Source organism: Microcebus murinus, chromosome 14 (genome assembly GCF_040939455.1).
Source record: "Microcebus murinus isolate Inina chromosome 14, M.murinus_Inina_mat1.0, whole genome shotgun sequence".
NCBI classification, from domain to species: domain Eukaryota; kingdom Metazoa; phylum Chordata; class Mammalia; order Primates; family Cheirogaleidae; genus Microcebus; species Microcebus murinus.
In genome coordinates this window covers 72,910,037-72,924,594 of record NC_134117.1, presented here as the reverse complement: position 1 = coordinate 72,924,594, position 14,558 = coordinate 72,910,037, and the positions used below count along the sequence as shown (strand labels likewise).

Below are 14,558 nucleotides of genomic sequence, written 5' to 3'. Positions count from 1 at the left end.
GTCAGCTAGGTTGAAGTGCAATGGTGGGATCATAGTTCATTCCACCCTCAAACTCCAGGGCTCAAGCAATCCTCCTGCTTTCTGAGTAGCTGGGACTACAGGCATGCGACACCATGCCCAGCTAATTAAAACAAATTTTTTTTTAGAGACAAGGTCTTCTATGTTGCCCAGGCTGGTCTTGAATTCCTTGTCTCAAGCAATCCTCCTGCTCCTGCTTCCTAAAGTACTGGGATTGCAGGCATGAGCCACTGCCCAGCTCATATTAATTTTAGACTAATACTGTTAATAAAATATCTTACTAGGATTTGGATAGCAAATATGTTAAACATATATTATTTTGGGGGGAATTGACATCTTTATTGAGTCTTCTAATCTGTTAATGTAGTATGTCTCTTCATTTGCTTAGATTTTCTTGAATTTCTTTCATAAGCATTTTCTAGTGCTCAGCACACAAGTCTTGTATATGTTTGTTAGATTTATATATAAGTAGTTTCTTTGAGCTATTGTAAATGGTACTTTATTTTTAATCTAGGCTTGTACATATTTTATTGGTAATAGAAATATAGTTGATTTTTATAGTTGATCTTATATTCTACAATCTTGCTAAACTTATTAGTTCTACAGGTTTTTTTTTTTTTTTTTTTTTTTTTTTTTTTGTCTAATGCTTGGGATTTTCTGTGTAATATAATACATCATGCCATATGGAAATAGGGGTAGTTTTACTTCTGTTCCAATCTGTATGCCTCATATTTTCTTTTCTTGCCTTATTTTGTTGACTAGTACTTACAATACAATGTTAAGTAAGAGTGGAAAGTAGATATCCTTTCCTTGTTCCCAATTTTAGGGAGAAACATACAGTTTTTCACCATTAAGTGTGATGTTAGCTGTAGTTTTCGTAGATGTTCTTTATCAAGTTGAGATGATTCCCCTCTATTTCTAACTTGTTGAGAGTTTTTATCATAAATGGGTGGTGTTAGATTTTGTCAGATGTCTTTACTATGTCAATTCACATCATAATAGTTTTTCTTCTTTACCCTATTAATATGCTGTATTACTTTGATTTTCTTTTCTTTTTTTTTTTTTTTTTTAACTTGGACATTGACTTGGAATTGATTTTCAACTGTTGAGCCAGCCAATATTCTAAACTATACTTGGACATGGTGCATAATTATCAGTATAAGTATTATGAGGATATTGGTTTAGTTTTTGGTGTTTTGCTCTTTTACTGTCTTTAGGTTTGGTATCTGAGTGTAATGCTGATCTCACTAAATAAATTGGAAAGTGTTTCTCTTTCATTTTCTGTAAGAGACGTATATGATTAGCTTTAATTCTTCTTCAAACATTTGATACATTTTTCCAGTGAAACCATCTGAGTCTGGAGTTATGTATATTTTAGTCTGCTTTAAGTTATAGCTATAAACATAGCTCATTGATGTTTCTAAATTTTTTTTTGAGAAATGAACTCAATTACCTTAAAGTTCAGCAATCTTTTTTTTCTTAAAAAATATTAGAAATTTTTATTAGAAAAAAACTTTTCATCTATTTTCTTTCTTCTGTGCAGTTCAAAATCTTTTCCTATGTAATGTCTAATCTATTCCTCCTATCCAATGCATTTTTCATTTCAGACATTATAGTTTTCATTTCTAGAATCTTGACTGAGTCTTTTAAAATATTTCATGGCTGAACAACTATAATTCTCATTATAGGTCATGATTTCGGCCTGTTCGTGTACTTGGTATCTTACTGGATGTTAGGCATTGTGAATTTTACTTTTACGTGGAATATTTTTGTAATCTTATAAATCTTCTTGAGCTTTATTTTAGGATTAAGTTACTCGAAAATAGTTTGATCTCTGTCTTCTTGGGATTCATTAGGCAGGTCCAGGGCATTGCTTATTCTAGGACTAATTATTCACCACTACTGAGGCAGGATCTTCCTGAGTACTATCCCCACTGGGCCATGAATTATGACATTTTACAGTCTGCCTGGTAGGAACAGGCAGGTACTGTTCTGGGCCCTGTGTGAGCACAGGTCACTGTTCCCTCTGATCTTTTTGGATGGTTCTTCTCCCAGACATAGATACTTCCTTATACTCATGTGCTGATCAATACTCTGCTGGACACTGCAGATCTCTCGGTTCTTCTTTTCATGTAGCTCTCTCCTTTCTGGTATTATGGTCTCTGAACTTGAGCTGCCTTGGCTGCCCCAGACTCTCAAATCTATCTCTTCAACTCAGGGAGTCTGCCAGGTTCTGGCTTAGTTGTTTTTTTGCTACAGCACAATCTAAATACTATGCAAGACAGTAAACTGGGGCATTTGTAGGGCTCATCTCATTTGTTTCCTATCTCTCAGGGATTACTCTCCTTCGTTGCCTGTTCAATGTCTTAGAAACCATTTTTTCCATATATATTGTCATTTTTTTATTGTTTTAGGTGGAAAGGTTAATCTGGTTCCTGATATTCAATCCATCTTGCCCTGAAGTGGAAAATTGAAGATGGGGTATTAGGCATTCATTTAATTATTTGTTGAACTCTAATCGTACAAGTAGGAGTGACTCTTCAACAACTGATTTGAACTGTGCAGGTCCACTTATATGTGGATTTTTTTCAATAAATATATTGGAAAATTTGTTTGGAGATGTGCAACAATTTGAAAGAACTCTCAGATGAACCATGTAGCTTAGAAATACTGAAAAAATTTTTTAAAAATGTAGGTATGTCATGAATGCATAAGATATATGTAGATATTAGTCTATTTCATCATTACTACCATGAAGTATGTACAAATCTTTTAAGTTAAAATTTATCAAAACGTATGCACATATTTTACAGACCATACATGGTACCATTCTCAATTGAGAAAAATGTAAACAAACATAAAAGATGCAGTATTAAATCATATTTGTAGCTCATCACATGCCAAAGAAAACAAAAGTAGACAATTAAAAACAAAAAAATCATAATTTCATAAAATTAACTGTAGTACATACTATGCTAGTGTAATAATTTTGTAGCTACCTCCTGTTGCTATTGCAGTGAGCTCGAGTGTTATGAGTATCCATGTAAAATGCTGTGTGACATTAATCATCTCTGTGTGAGCAGTTTATCTAGTAAATTGCATATTGCAGTAAAAAGTGATGCCTTGTGATCTGTGCATTTTTCATCATGTTTAGGGCAGTACTATAAACCTGAAATAACACCGTGGGAACCATATGTGCCAGTAGTGATGCTGGAGGTCTTCCCAAGAAGCAGAGAAAAGTCATGACATTGTAAGAAAAAGTTGAATTACTTGATGTGTACCATAGATTGAAATCTGCAGCTGCAGTTGTCCGCCATTTCAAGATAAATGAATCCAGTGTAAGGACCATTGTAAAAAAAGAAAAGGAGGCCGGGTGTGGTGGCTCACTCCTGTAATCCTAGTGCTTTGGGAGGCTGGGGTGGGTGGATCGCTCAAGGTTAGGAGTTCGAAACCAGCCTGAGCAAGAAGAGCGAGACCTTGTCTCTACTATAAATAGAAAGAAATTAGTTGGCCAACTAAAAATATATAGAAAAGGGCCGGGTGCAGTGGCTCACACCTGTAATCCTAGCACTCTGGGAGGCCGAGGCAGGCAGATTGCTCGAGGTCAGGAGTTCGAAACCAGCCTGAGCAAGAGCGAGACCCCGTCTCTACTAAAATGAGAAAGAAATTAATCGGCCAACTGTAAATATATAGAAAAAATTAGCCGGGCAAGGTGGTGCATGCCTGTAGTCCCAGCTACTCGGGAGGCTGAGGCAGTAGGATTGCTTGAGCCCAGGAGTTTGAAGTTGCTGTGAGCTAGGCTGACGCCATGGCACTCTAGCCTGGGGAACAGTGAGACTCTGTCTCAAAAAAAAAAAAAAAAAAAAAAAAGGAGGTGGATCTAACTCTGGATAATTTAATGCCAGCAAAGGATGATTTGATAATTTTTCTGTTTGAGACAGTCTTCCTCTGTTGCCCAGGGTAGAGTGAGTGCCGTGGCACAGCCTAGCTCGCAGCACCCTCAAACTCAAGTGATCCTTCTGCCTCAGCCTCCCGAGTAGCTGGGACTATAGGCATGCGCCACCATGCCCAGCTAATTTTTTTTTTTTTTTATAGTAGAGACGGGGTCTCACTCTTGCTCAGGCTGGTTTTGAACTCCTGACCTCGAGCAGTCCGCCCGCCTCGGCCTCCCAGAGTGCTAGGATTACAGGCGTGAGCCACCATGCCCGGCCTAATTTTTTCTATATATATTAGTTTAGTTGGCCAATTAATTTCTTTCTATTTATAGTAGAGATGGGGGTCTCACTCTTGCTCAGGCTGGTTTCGAACTCCTGACCTTGAGCAATCCGCCCTCGTCGGCCTCCCAGAGTGCTAGGATTGCAAGTTGATAATTTTATTTTATTTTATTTTTTAGAAATATATAAAAACTTTATTTTTCAAAACTTTAAATTAGGAATAATTAGAGGGGAATCTTCTTTAACTTGATCTTCTACATTTGAAAAGTATCTCATCTTTGTTAAAATTTCCTTGGCTCCTTCAAAGTCATCTTGTTCAAAAGCTCTGCTCACAATGTTAGTAAATTCTTTCTGTTTAGCAATCCAGGAAGCTGAAGTAATCTCGGGTGGGGTCAGGTGGCTGCAGTGCGCGGCACTTCGGACAGAAGAACCGGTCCCCTTGCCCAGGGCTCCCTGGGCTGCCACAGTTCCAACAGCGGGGTGAACTGTTTCCCACCTGAGACGCAGCATTGCAGCTTAGCAGTCTCCTTCTGGGGACCCCTGCCGGCCGTAACCCCTACACACGGAGCAAGGCCCCAGCTTTCCCCTTCCACACCTGGCCAGCGGCCTATGTGCAGGTTTGCTAATTTTAGAAAGAAGTTTGGCTTAAAAAATATTAAGATAACGGGAGAAGCAACTTCTGACCAAGAGACAGCAGCTGAGTTCCCAGACACCATAAAGAAAATCACTGAGGAGAAAGGATATCTGCCTGAAAAGGTTTTAAATGCACATAATAGTGCTTTTCTGGAAAATATGCCACAAAGGACATGAGTAAGGAAGAGATGAGTGATTCCCAGCCTGTGCCAGATGATGAGAAAGAAGCAGTGCCAGAAAACAAATTGACATTAGACAGTCTGGCAGAAGGGTTCCAATTAATCAAGACTGCTTTTGACTTCTTTTACACCATGGACCGGTCTATGATATGGGCACTGAAACTAAAGCCAACAGTGGAAGAAAGATTGGTACCATATAGAAACATTTTTAGAGAAATGAAAAACTAAAAAGGTCAGAAATTATGATGTATTTCCATAAAGTCACACCAAGTGTACCTGCCTCTCCTGCTAACTCCTCTACCTCTAATAATCTCTGCCACTTCTGAGACAGCCAGCCCAACCACCCTTTCTCTTCCTCTTCCTCAGCCTACTCAATGTGAAGACAAGGTTGAAGACCTTTATGATGATCCATTTCGACTTAATAGTAAATGTATTTTCTCATGATTTTCTTAATAACATTTCTTCATAGTAAGAACACAGTATGTAATACATATATACAAAATATGTGCTAACCAACTGTTTATGTTATCAGTAGGGCTTCTGGTAAACAGTAGGCTATTAGGAGTTAAGTTTTGGGGGAGTCAAAAGTTATACACACATTTTTGACTGTTCAGGAGGTTGGTGCTCCTAACTCCTGCATTTTTAAACAGTGAATCAAATGGTCCTGAAAAAAGAGAAACCATAGGACCTGAGTATATCGACATTTCAAGTCATATGGAATTGAAATGGATTGGCTATTAAAGCACAGTGATACATATAGTATTAGTCAAATCAGCTCGTGTTTTGAAGCTAGTTTTATGGGAGAACTCCACTTAATTCAGCCTAACATTGTAGAGGTAACTAAGGAACATAATAATGAACAGCTGTTATTACAAAAGTGGAACAATAAACTCGTGAAATCAGTATTTTGTAATGCCTCAAAATGCATTTTGAGCTTATTTTATCTACCTCAGCAGTTATATATGTATATATTTATGTTCAAGTAAATTCAATTATGTGAAATATTTTATACCATGTTGCACTGGACATATTTGAGAGGTGTCCTTTTTTGAAAAATATAATAAAAAATTTTAGATCCATAATTTTTTAAATTTCTTTTTTAAATTTTATAATAAATACCTTGGCACGTACATCTTGATAGATCTATAATTTTAAAAGTAGTTTTTTTTCATTTATAATCCTTTAAGGTAAGCTTAAGATTTTTAAAACATTAAATTTGAAGAGTATTAACATTTATACTGTAGAATTTTGGTCTTTGTGATTATATGAAATTTTTAAGCCTTTGATTTAAAGATCTCTTTTTACTGTTAATTTTAGGTATATTTTGTTAAGTGAAACTTTTTAACTAAAATTTTTCTCTCAAAATAAATTATTTTTCACAGACTAAATCACAGGACTCGTGGTTGTACTCATGGCTAAGATTTATTGCAATGTAAGGATGTAGAGTACAATCAGCACAGGCAAAAAGTGGTGCATTGGGTGAAATCTTGAAACCAGACACAAGCTTGGCAGAGTCCTCTCAGTGGTTTCACACAGGACTCACTCAGTTCCCTCAGCAACCAGTTGTGGCAAATTGCCTTATCTACTAGGGAAACTCATCATCCAAGACTAGGAGTCTGAGGTCTTTTTTGGGGGTGAGCTATGTAGGCACATAGTTGCCAGTGTGATTGATGATTCTCTGAAATTCCAGACACCCAGAAGGAAAGCAGGTTTTCAGCATAAATTACATTTTTTTGGTATAGTCTAGGCAGAGTGAGCCACCTTTATTATTTAGGGAAAGTTTTATATCAGTGTAGGCAGCTGTTTACCAGTTAAGTTCATAGACACCAGCCAAGGGCCAGCCTGGCAAGCAGACCTTTCTAAAGAGAGCAGTCTTGGGCCTGCTGTGTTAACTATTTTAGGCACAAGATATAAATGGCATAAAGACACCAGTTAAATGACAGTGTCAGAATGAATTAAATCATTACCTAGCTATATGCTATCTATAAGAAAGTCATTATATATATGATTACCTATAGATACAGGTAGTTTAAAGGTAATAGGATGAGAAAAGATAACATGTAAACAGTGAACAAGAAATCTGATGCAACTATATTAATATTAGACAAAGTAGACTTCAGAGCAATGAAAATGACCATGAATAAAGAAGAATAGTATATAATGAAAAAAGTCAAAAGAATTGAGTAGCCAAAACTATTTTGAAAAAGAATAAAGTTGGAAGAATAACACTGCCCAATTTTTAGACTTAACGAAGTTACATTAACCATATAAGCATCATATTGATGAAGGGACAGACAGATCAATGGAACAGAATAGAGTTCAGAAATTTACACACACATGGTCAATTGATTTTTGAATAAGTTGGCAGCAATTCAACAGAAAAGATTGTCTTCAACAAGTAAGTGCTAGAACAACTGTATATCCATATGCAAATAAACCTGAACTGAAACTTCATATCTTGTACATTAACTCAGAATGGGTTACATATCCAAATAAAAAAGTGCGAAATACTTTATTGGTTAAACCCCTCAGGACCATGTTGAAATCCTAAGACTGTCCTCCTTTATGGTTTGTGTAACATTGCTATTGCTAACACTATTTTACAAATGAGGAAGCAGGCAAATAGAAGATTAGGAATTTTTTTTTTTTTTTTGAGACAGTCTCTCTCTGTTGCCCAGGCTGGAGTGCCTGGCTAGAGTGCCGTGGCGTCAGCGTAGCTCACAGCAACCTCAAACTCCTGGGATCAAATGATCCTCCTGCCTCAGCCTCCCGGGTAGCAGGGACTACAGGCATGCGCCACCATGCCCGGGTAATTTTCTCTCTCTCTCTCTCTCTCTCTCTCTCTCTCTATATATATATATATATATATATATATATATATATATTTTTTTTTTTTTTTTTTTTTGAGACAGAATCTCGCTTTGTTGCCCAGGCTAGAGTGAGTGCCGTGGCGTCAGCCTAGCTCACAGCAACCTCACACTCCTGAGCTCAAGCAATCCTCCTGCCTCAGCCACCCGAGTAGCTGGGACTACAGGCATGCACCACCATGCCCGGCTAGTTTTTTCTATATATATTAGTTGCCCAATTAATTTCTTTCTATTTATAGTAGAGACGGGGTCTCGCTCTTGCTCAGGCTGGTTTCGAACTCCTGACCTCGAGCAATCCGCCGGCCTCGGCCTCCCAGAGTGCTGCGATTACAGGTGTGAGCCACTGCGCCCGGCCTCTATATATTTTTAGTTGGCCAATTTCTTTCTATTTTTAGTAGAGATGGGGTCTTGCTCTTGCTCAGGCTGGTTTCGAACTCCCAACCTTGAGCAATCCGCCCGCCTTGGCCTCCCAGAGTGCTAGGATTACAGGCGTGAGCCACCGCACCGGTCGGCAATTAGTCTTTATTATAAGTCTTTCACAGAAGCGTGGCAGTGATACCAAAGGAACTAGCAATGAGCAAATTGCGTTTATTTTTCGACAGTTTTTGTTCTTTATCTTTTGTTTCCCACATACTGTGTTGGCTTTTTACTAATATTGACTTCAATATTGGCTTTCACTAAGTTTTTAAATAAAGTTATAGTACATCAACAACAAAAAGAAAGGTCTTCTCAACAGGTGACAGGGGTTATTACTTGGATATCCCCCTACACTGCTTGTTTATTTTTTATTTTATTTTATTTTATTTTTTTTGAGACAGAGTCTCGCTTTGTTGCCCAGGCTAGAGTGAGTGCCGTGGCGTCAGCCTGGCTCACAGCAACCTCAAACTCCTGGGCTCAAGCAATCCTGCTGTCTCAGCCTCCTAAGTAGCTGGGACTACAGGCATGTGCCACCATGCCCGGCTAATTTTTTCTATATACATTAGTTGGTCAATTTCTTTCTATTTATAGTAGAGACGAGGTCTCGCTCTTGCTCAGGTTGGTTTTGAACTCCTGAGCTCAAACAATCCACCCGCCTCGGCCTCCCAGAGAGCTAGGATTACAGGCGTGAGCCACCACGCCCGGCCTACTTGTTTATTAAATGGAGCGACTTGCCTGAGCCCTTACCTGTGGCAGGAGTGGTGCCAGGCAATGGAGACCTGAATAAGAAGGTGAATAAGAATGTTGCCTTTAACATTATCACAGTCTAATTTCAAAAAAAGACACAAAAACTCTCCGAAACTTGTAATGAGAGGTGTTGAGTCTATGAAGAGATAAAGATAAATCCTGTGGAGACACAAATTAGGATCTCACTAAGGTATTCCTTGAAAAAGTCATGTCTGATTGTGTAAAGCTGCCCTGTGCACATGAAACCCCACATGGCTGGGGTGCACTTGAAATGTGGCTAGTGTGACCAAGGTATTGAATTCTTAATTGTAGTGTAATGGCTGGGTACAGTGGCTCATGCCTGTAATCTAAGCACTTTGGGAGACCAAGGTAAGAGCAGCCTGGCCAATGTAGTGAGATCTCCATTTCTACAAACTTAAAAAATATTTTTAATTTGTTTGAATTTAAATACTGATTGTTGATTCAGTTAATGGAAACTTTTAAGTGGGTATGTGAAATCCCCCCCAAGAGTATGTTTAGTGAACTCTAATTATAGATCAAGTATTTCTGATAAAAATTTAGCATTTTAATTCAGATGGCTGTTAAATATAAACTACACAGCAGATATCAAAGATTTAGTATTGGCCGGGCGCTGTGGCTCACGCCTGTAATCCTAGCTCTTGGGAGGCCGAGGCGGGCGGATTGCTCAAGGTCAGGAGTTCAAAACCAGCCTGAGCAAGAGCGAGACCCCGTCTCTACTATAAATAGAAAGAAATTAATTGGCCAACTGATATATATATAAAAAATTAGCCGGGCATGGTGGCGCATGCCTGTAGTCCCAGCTACCCAGGAGGCTGAGGCAGAAGGATCACTCGAGCCCAGGAGTTTGAGGTTGCTGTGAGCTAGGCTGACGCCACGGCACTCACTCTAGCCTGGGCAACAAAGCGAGACTCTGTCTCCAAAAAAAAAAAAAAAAAGATTTAGTATTAAAAAAAAAGCTTTGGCATTTCCATTTCTTCATTTATGAAGGTGATCACCTTCACTGTAGTGATCCTACAAGTAATATGTTTGGAGGAGCATTGTAAACTTCAATTTTTGCGTCATTACTATTAGAGCATTTACAAAGCCTGGTAATTAATGGAAGAATGGCAACAGTACTAGAAGAGAGTTCCTGCACCACAAAGTAAACTGATGGTTCTCTGAGGAGCAGGGCAGCATTATGGTGGGGACAAGGACTAGGCCACACTGCAGGATTTGTTCAATTCGAATTTCACTTCCTGTGTTGTCACTTTTCTTTATTTGCTGCAATTTCATCTTTTATGGCCAATTCCCTCTTAGAATTATTCATGTTTTTGGACATTTAAATGTGACTTTTATGTACTAGAGAGTCTAATGACATATTTGATATTTGACTACTGACAGCTCTCAAGCCCCACGTGGGCAGCTGTTTTGAAAGCCCAGGTGCTTCCTCTTTAGACTCTAAAGGGCAATTCAAGCCACAGGGGCCCTGGCATGTGCACTGGAGACCTCACCTCCACCTCACCCCTTACCCGTAATAATACCGGAAAGCCAGACGCTTTTCCCTGCTCTCAAGTCATTTTTTCTTCTTTTTTTTTTACTCTTAAAGTCCAGTCTTATCAAGCCATTTTTTTTTTTTTTTTGAGACAGAGTCTCACTTTGTTGCCCAGGCTAGAGTGAGTGCTGTGGCGTCAGCCTAGCTCACAGCAACCTCAAACTCCTGGGCTCAAGCGATCCTCCTGCCTCAGCCTCCCAAGTAGCTGGGACTACAGGCATGTGCCACCATGCCCGGCTAATTTTTTCTATATATGTATTAGTTGGCCAATTAATTTTCTTTTTATTTATAGTAGAGACGGGGTCTCACTCTTGCTTAGGCTGGTTTCGAACTCCTGACCTCGAGCAATCCACCCGCCTCGGCCTCCCAGAGTGCTAGGATTACAGGCGTGAGCCACCGCGCCCGGCCCAAGCCATTTTTGAACTTGTTTGGGAGCTATCACTTTTCTCCTCAGCTTCATCACGTGAGTCATAAACCTTTACATATTCTCTTTGTGCATATAGGGCCGTCATCAGAGTTGAAAATCAAACCAAGTTTTGGGTGGGGAATCCAGATCATAATCTTCAGGGTAATATCGAAGATAAACACAGTGGACATTAATTAAAGTGGTGAAACTAAAAAGCTGAGCTCTATTCCACTTTGTGCAGAGGTCATTGGGTATTTTTTTCTGTGTGTGTGATTGGGTATTTAAAAGGGAGAATGAAGGAGTAGGGAGAGGAAGTGAAAAATTACAAAGGGTCAGCGTAAATGTGATTAGGCCAGCTGTGTTTGCCTGCTGTTATCAAAGTTAGGATTCTATCCTCCCACAGAGACTGGGAGACAGACCTTATCTTTCCTCACACACACACACACACACACACACACACACACACACACGCGAGTCACATATGCCTCTCAAAGGGAGGAGGAGGAGGATTGATAATTGTAAGTCATTTTTAGTAAATGCTCCAAGAAACAGATGTCTATGGTCGGGTGTTGGCTAGAACAAACAGTAAGTTATCCTGGCAGCATTCAGCTTTCTCAGGCAGGCATTTGAACAGGGCACTGGAATCATCTGAGGGACACAGGCTCTGCTGCTGGCAGCCATGCCAGAGTTTCTTTCAGTGCAGAGGTTTCAGAGGGAGTTATATGCAGAGAGATCTGCAGCTCTCAGTAACCACAACAGTTTATCAATGGGAGACAAGAAGTCCACACAATGACTTGTTGCTGTCTCTGTGTGAATTGAATAACAGATTTACAGTGACCAATCAACAGACTTTGAAAGAAGAGATGTGACTGGTCACTGATCATGATGTGCCTTTGAGATTAATGTAGTGAAGTGTAGACTGAATAGCTAGCAGCGAGTTTGTACTTTATGGGATTACTCATGGTTATTATACTGTGGTAACTGAAATTTAAATCATGTTGGGGTACTGGTGCAATTTAACTAAACCATGGTGACTGAAATTCATGTATATCAGAACCATGCTAAACAAAGGCTGCCTGCTGAGTATAGTGCTGTCATATTTTATGGGGATTTAAATCATGCACATTTAAAAATGTGAATATTTGAAAGTTGTATGTTATACAAAGATTGAAGTAATGCAATCCATTTAATATTTTAAAAAATTATCAGGAATCAATTTTTTGTTTGTTTGTTTCTAGTGTGGTCCTTGCACTGAAAGGAATCAAAGAATTTCAAAATACTCTTGAAGAGTAAGTCGAAGGCAGTGTTATCATTATACTTAGTTGCCTTTCACTAGAACATAAAATTTAACTCCCTTACTTGTCAGTCTCCTATAAATGCTGTGTATTTTCTTTAAAACTTTTGTGTATGGTCTGCTGACTTGTGCTGCTATTCTAATATTCAGTGTTGTTAAAGTCAAAATCATTTTTTAACCAACTAACCCAAGTATTCATTTAGTATGGTATTAATGCTTGTGCTATAAAATATGCCTGAAAATTGATAACTGGAATATTTTGTTTTTAAATAAAATTTGATGTACTTTTGCAGTTAAATTGGTAGAGAATAGTTTCTGAAATGCTGAGAAAATATAAAGCATAATTAAAACAAAATTTCTCTACCCTATTTGTATATTTATGCCTTCTGATGCCTTCCGTTTGCACTATTCCAATGGGAAAATTAGTACTTGATTATGGAGGGAGTGAATCTTGCCAAGTGCAGTGCATTGTAATATGTGGGTTTTGTTGCATCTTGGTTAAAAAACAGCTTCACATTCCAGCCTGGGCGATAGAGGGGAACCTGTCTCTTAAAAAAGAAAGAAAGAAAGAAAAAGCTTGGAATGTCTTAAAATCTCTATGATAGATATTCTTGGGATAATTGGGGAAATCTGAATATGGACTTGATAATAGATGGCTTTTATGGAATCATGGTTAAATTTTATGGGTGTGGCAATGGTGTTGTTACTATGTGGAGTCTGTTCTTAATTTTAGAAATACATGACATATTTAGGGCTGAAGTGTCCTCACTTCTGCAATTTACTTTCTTTTTTTGAGACAAACTCTCACTCTGTTGCCTGGGCTAGAGTGCCCTGCGTCAGCCTAGCTCACAGCAACCTCTAACTCCTGGGCTCAAGCAATCCTGCCTCAGTCTCCCAAGTAGCTGGGACTACAGACATGTGCACCACGCCCGGCTAATTTTTCTCTCTCTATATTTTAGTTGTCCAGCTAATTTCTTTCCATTTTTAGTAGAGACGGGGTCTCACTCTTGCTCAGGCTGGTCTGGAACTCCTGAGCTGGAGCGATCCTGCCGCCTCGGCATCCCAGAGTGCTAGGATTACAGGCTTGAGCCACCACACCCGGCCTGCAATTTACTTTCAAATGATTTAGCACAAATGCACATAGGTAAAGTGAACATGGCAAAATATCAGTAGCTGTTGACTCTAAATGAGGTCCGTTTATTGAATCCTTTCAAATTTTCCATTCGACATTTTCAGTAAGAACGCTGGCAAATATATAGACCAAGAAAAGGTTTATATTGTTTACTGAATATATGCTATAGTTATTCCGTTTTTGTAAAAGTCATTTCTCCAAAGGAGGTAAGGCCATGTTATAGTTGTTTTCTTCTTTTAGTTTGTGTGTGCTTTATCCACAAATTTTGTGCCTGCAGTGATCTTGGGAAGTTAGCAGTATCACAGCTTACTGTCATCACTACTACGACCAAGACCACCAGCACCGAACTGCTTCGCTGTCCTGGGACCAGCCCTGCCGCCACGGCTGCGCTTTCCTGTTCAGAGCCTGCCCCGCGGGCTCGGGATCCGTGCTCGCGGAGACACCTGCGCGCCCCCTCCCGGCGCGGAGGACGCCGTCGGGGTGAGGCTCCCGCCGCGCAGCCCCACGGGAAACGGCCTCTCCGGGTCGCCGCTGGTGCGCGCCTCGCTCGAGGCCGAGACGGGCGCCCGGCGCATGCGCGGCCTCGGTCCTGGCGCGGCGGGAGCGGGGCGCGGTTGGGGCGCCGCCCGGACCAAAGAGCCAGCCGCGCCCGCGGGTGGGGGTCGGGCCTCGGTTCTGCGCGCTCCGGCAGCCGCGGCCCTCCGCAGTGCAGGAGAGGGCGAGAGGCGGGCGGGCGGCCGGCCCGGCAGCTCTGCGGCGAGCAGGCGCAGCGGCGTCTGCCGCCCGTGCCGCGGCCGCCGCGCGCCTGGTGGGGCCTGCGGGGACTGCTGGCGCCCCGGGAGGGCGCGCGTGTGCCCGGCCGACTCCGCGCGGGAGGGGGCGTGGGCACACCGCTCGCCTGCTCCCTAGAATCTGATGGCGCCCAAGTTCAGCGTTGCCGCAGCGCTGAACCTTAGGACACCATTGTCAAGTATAACGTGGGCTGCATTTTATCTTGGGGCACTCATAGTTCTGGGCTCCTGGTGTGTTTTCAGGGCTGCTGGGTCACACTGCATAATGGAGGGCTCTGGGCCTGGCTGAACTATCCAGCCATTGTATC

At 40.7% G+C, this 14,558-nt stretch overlaps 1 protein-coding gene across 1 annotated transcript in view; it reads left to right on the top strand.

Annotated features, from left to right (window-relative positions):
• ZNF487 (zinc finger protein 487) overlaps positions 1–14,558 on the top strand; it is a 56,615-nt gene that overhangs the window by 9,607 nt on the left and 32,450 nt on the right. The window contains 3 exon segments of the mRNA XM_076010252.1: positions 10,920–11,090; positions 12,272–12,322; positions 13,737–13,939. The gene's annotated coding sequence lies outside the window, so the exon portion shown is untranslated.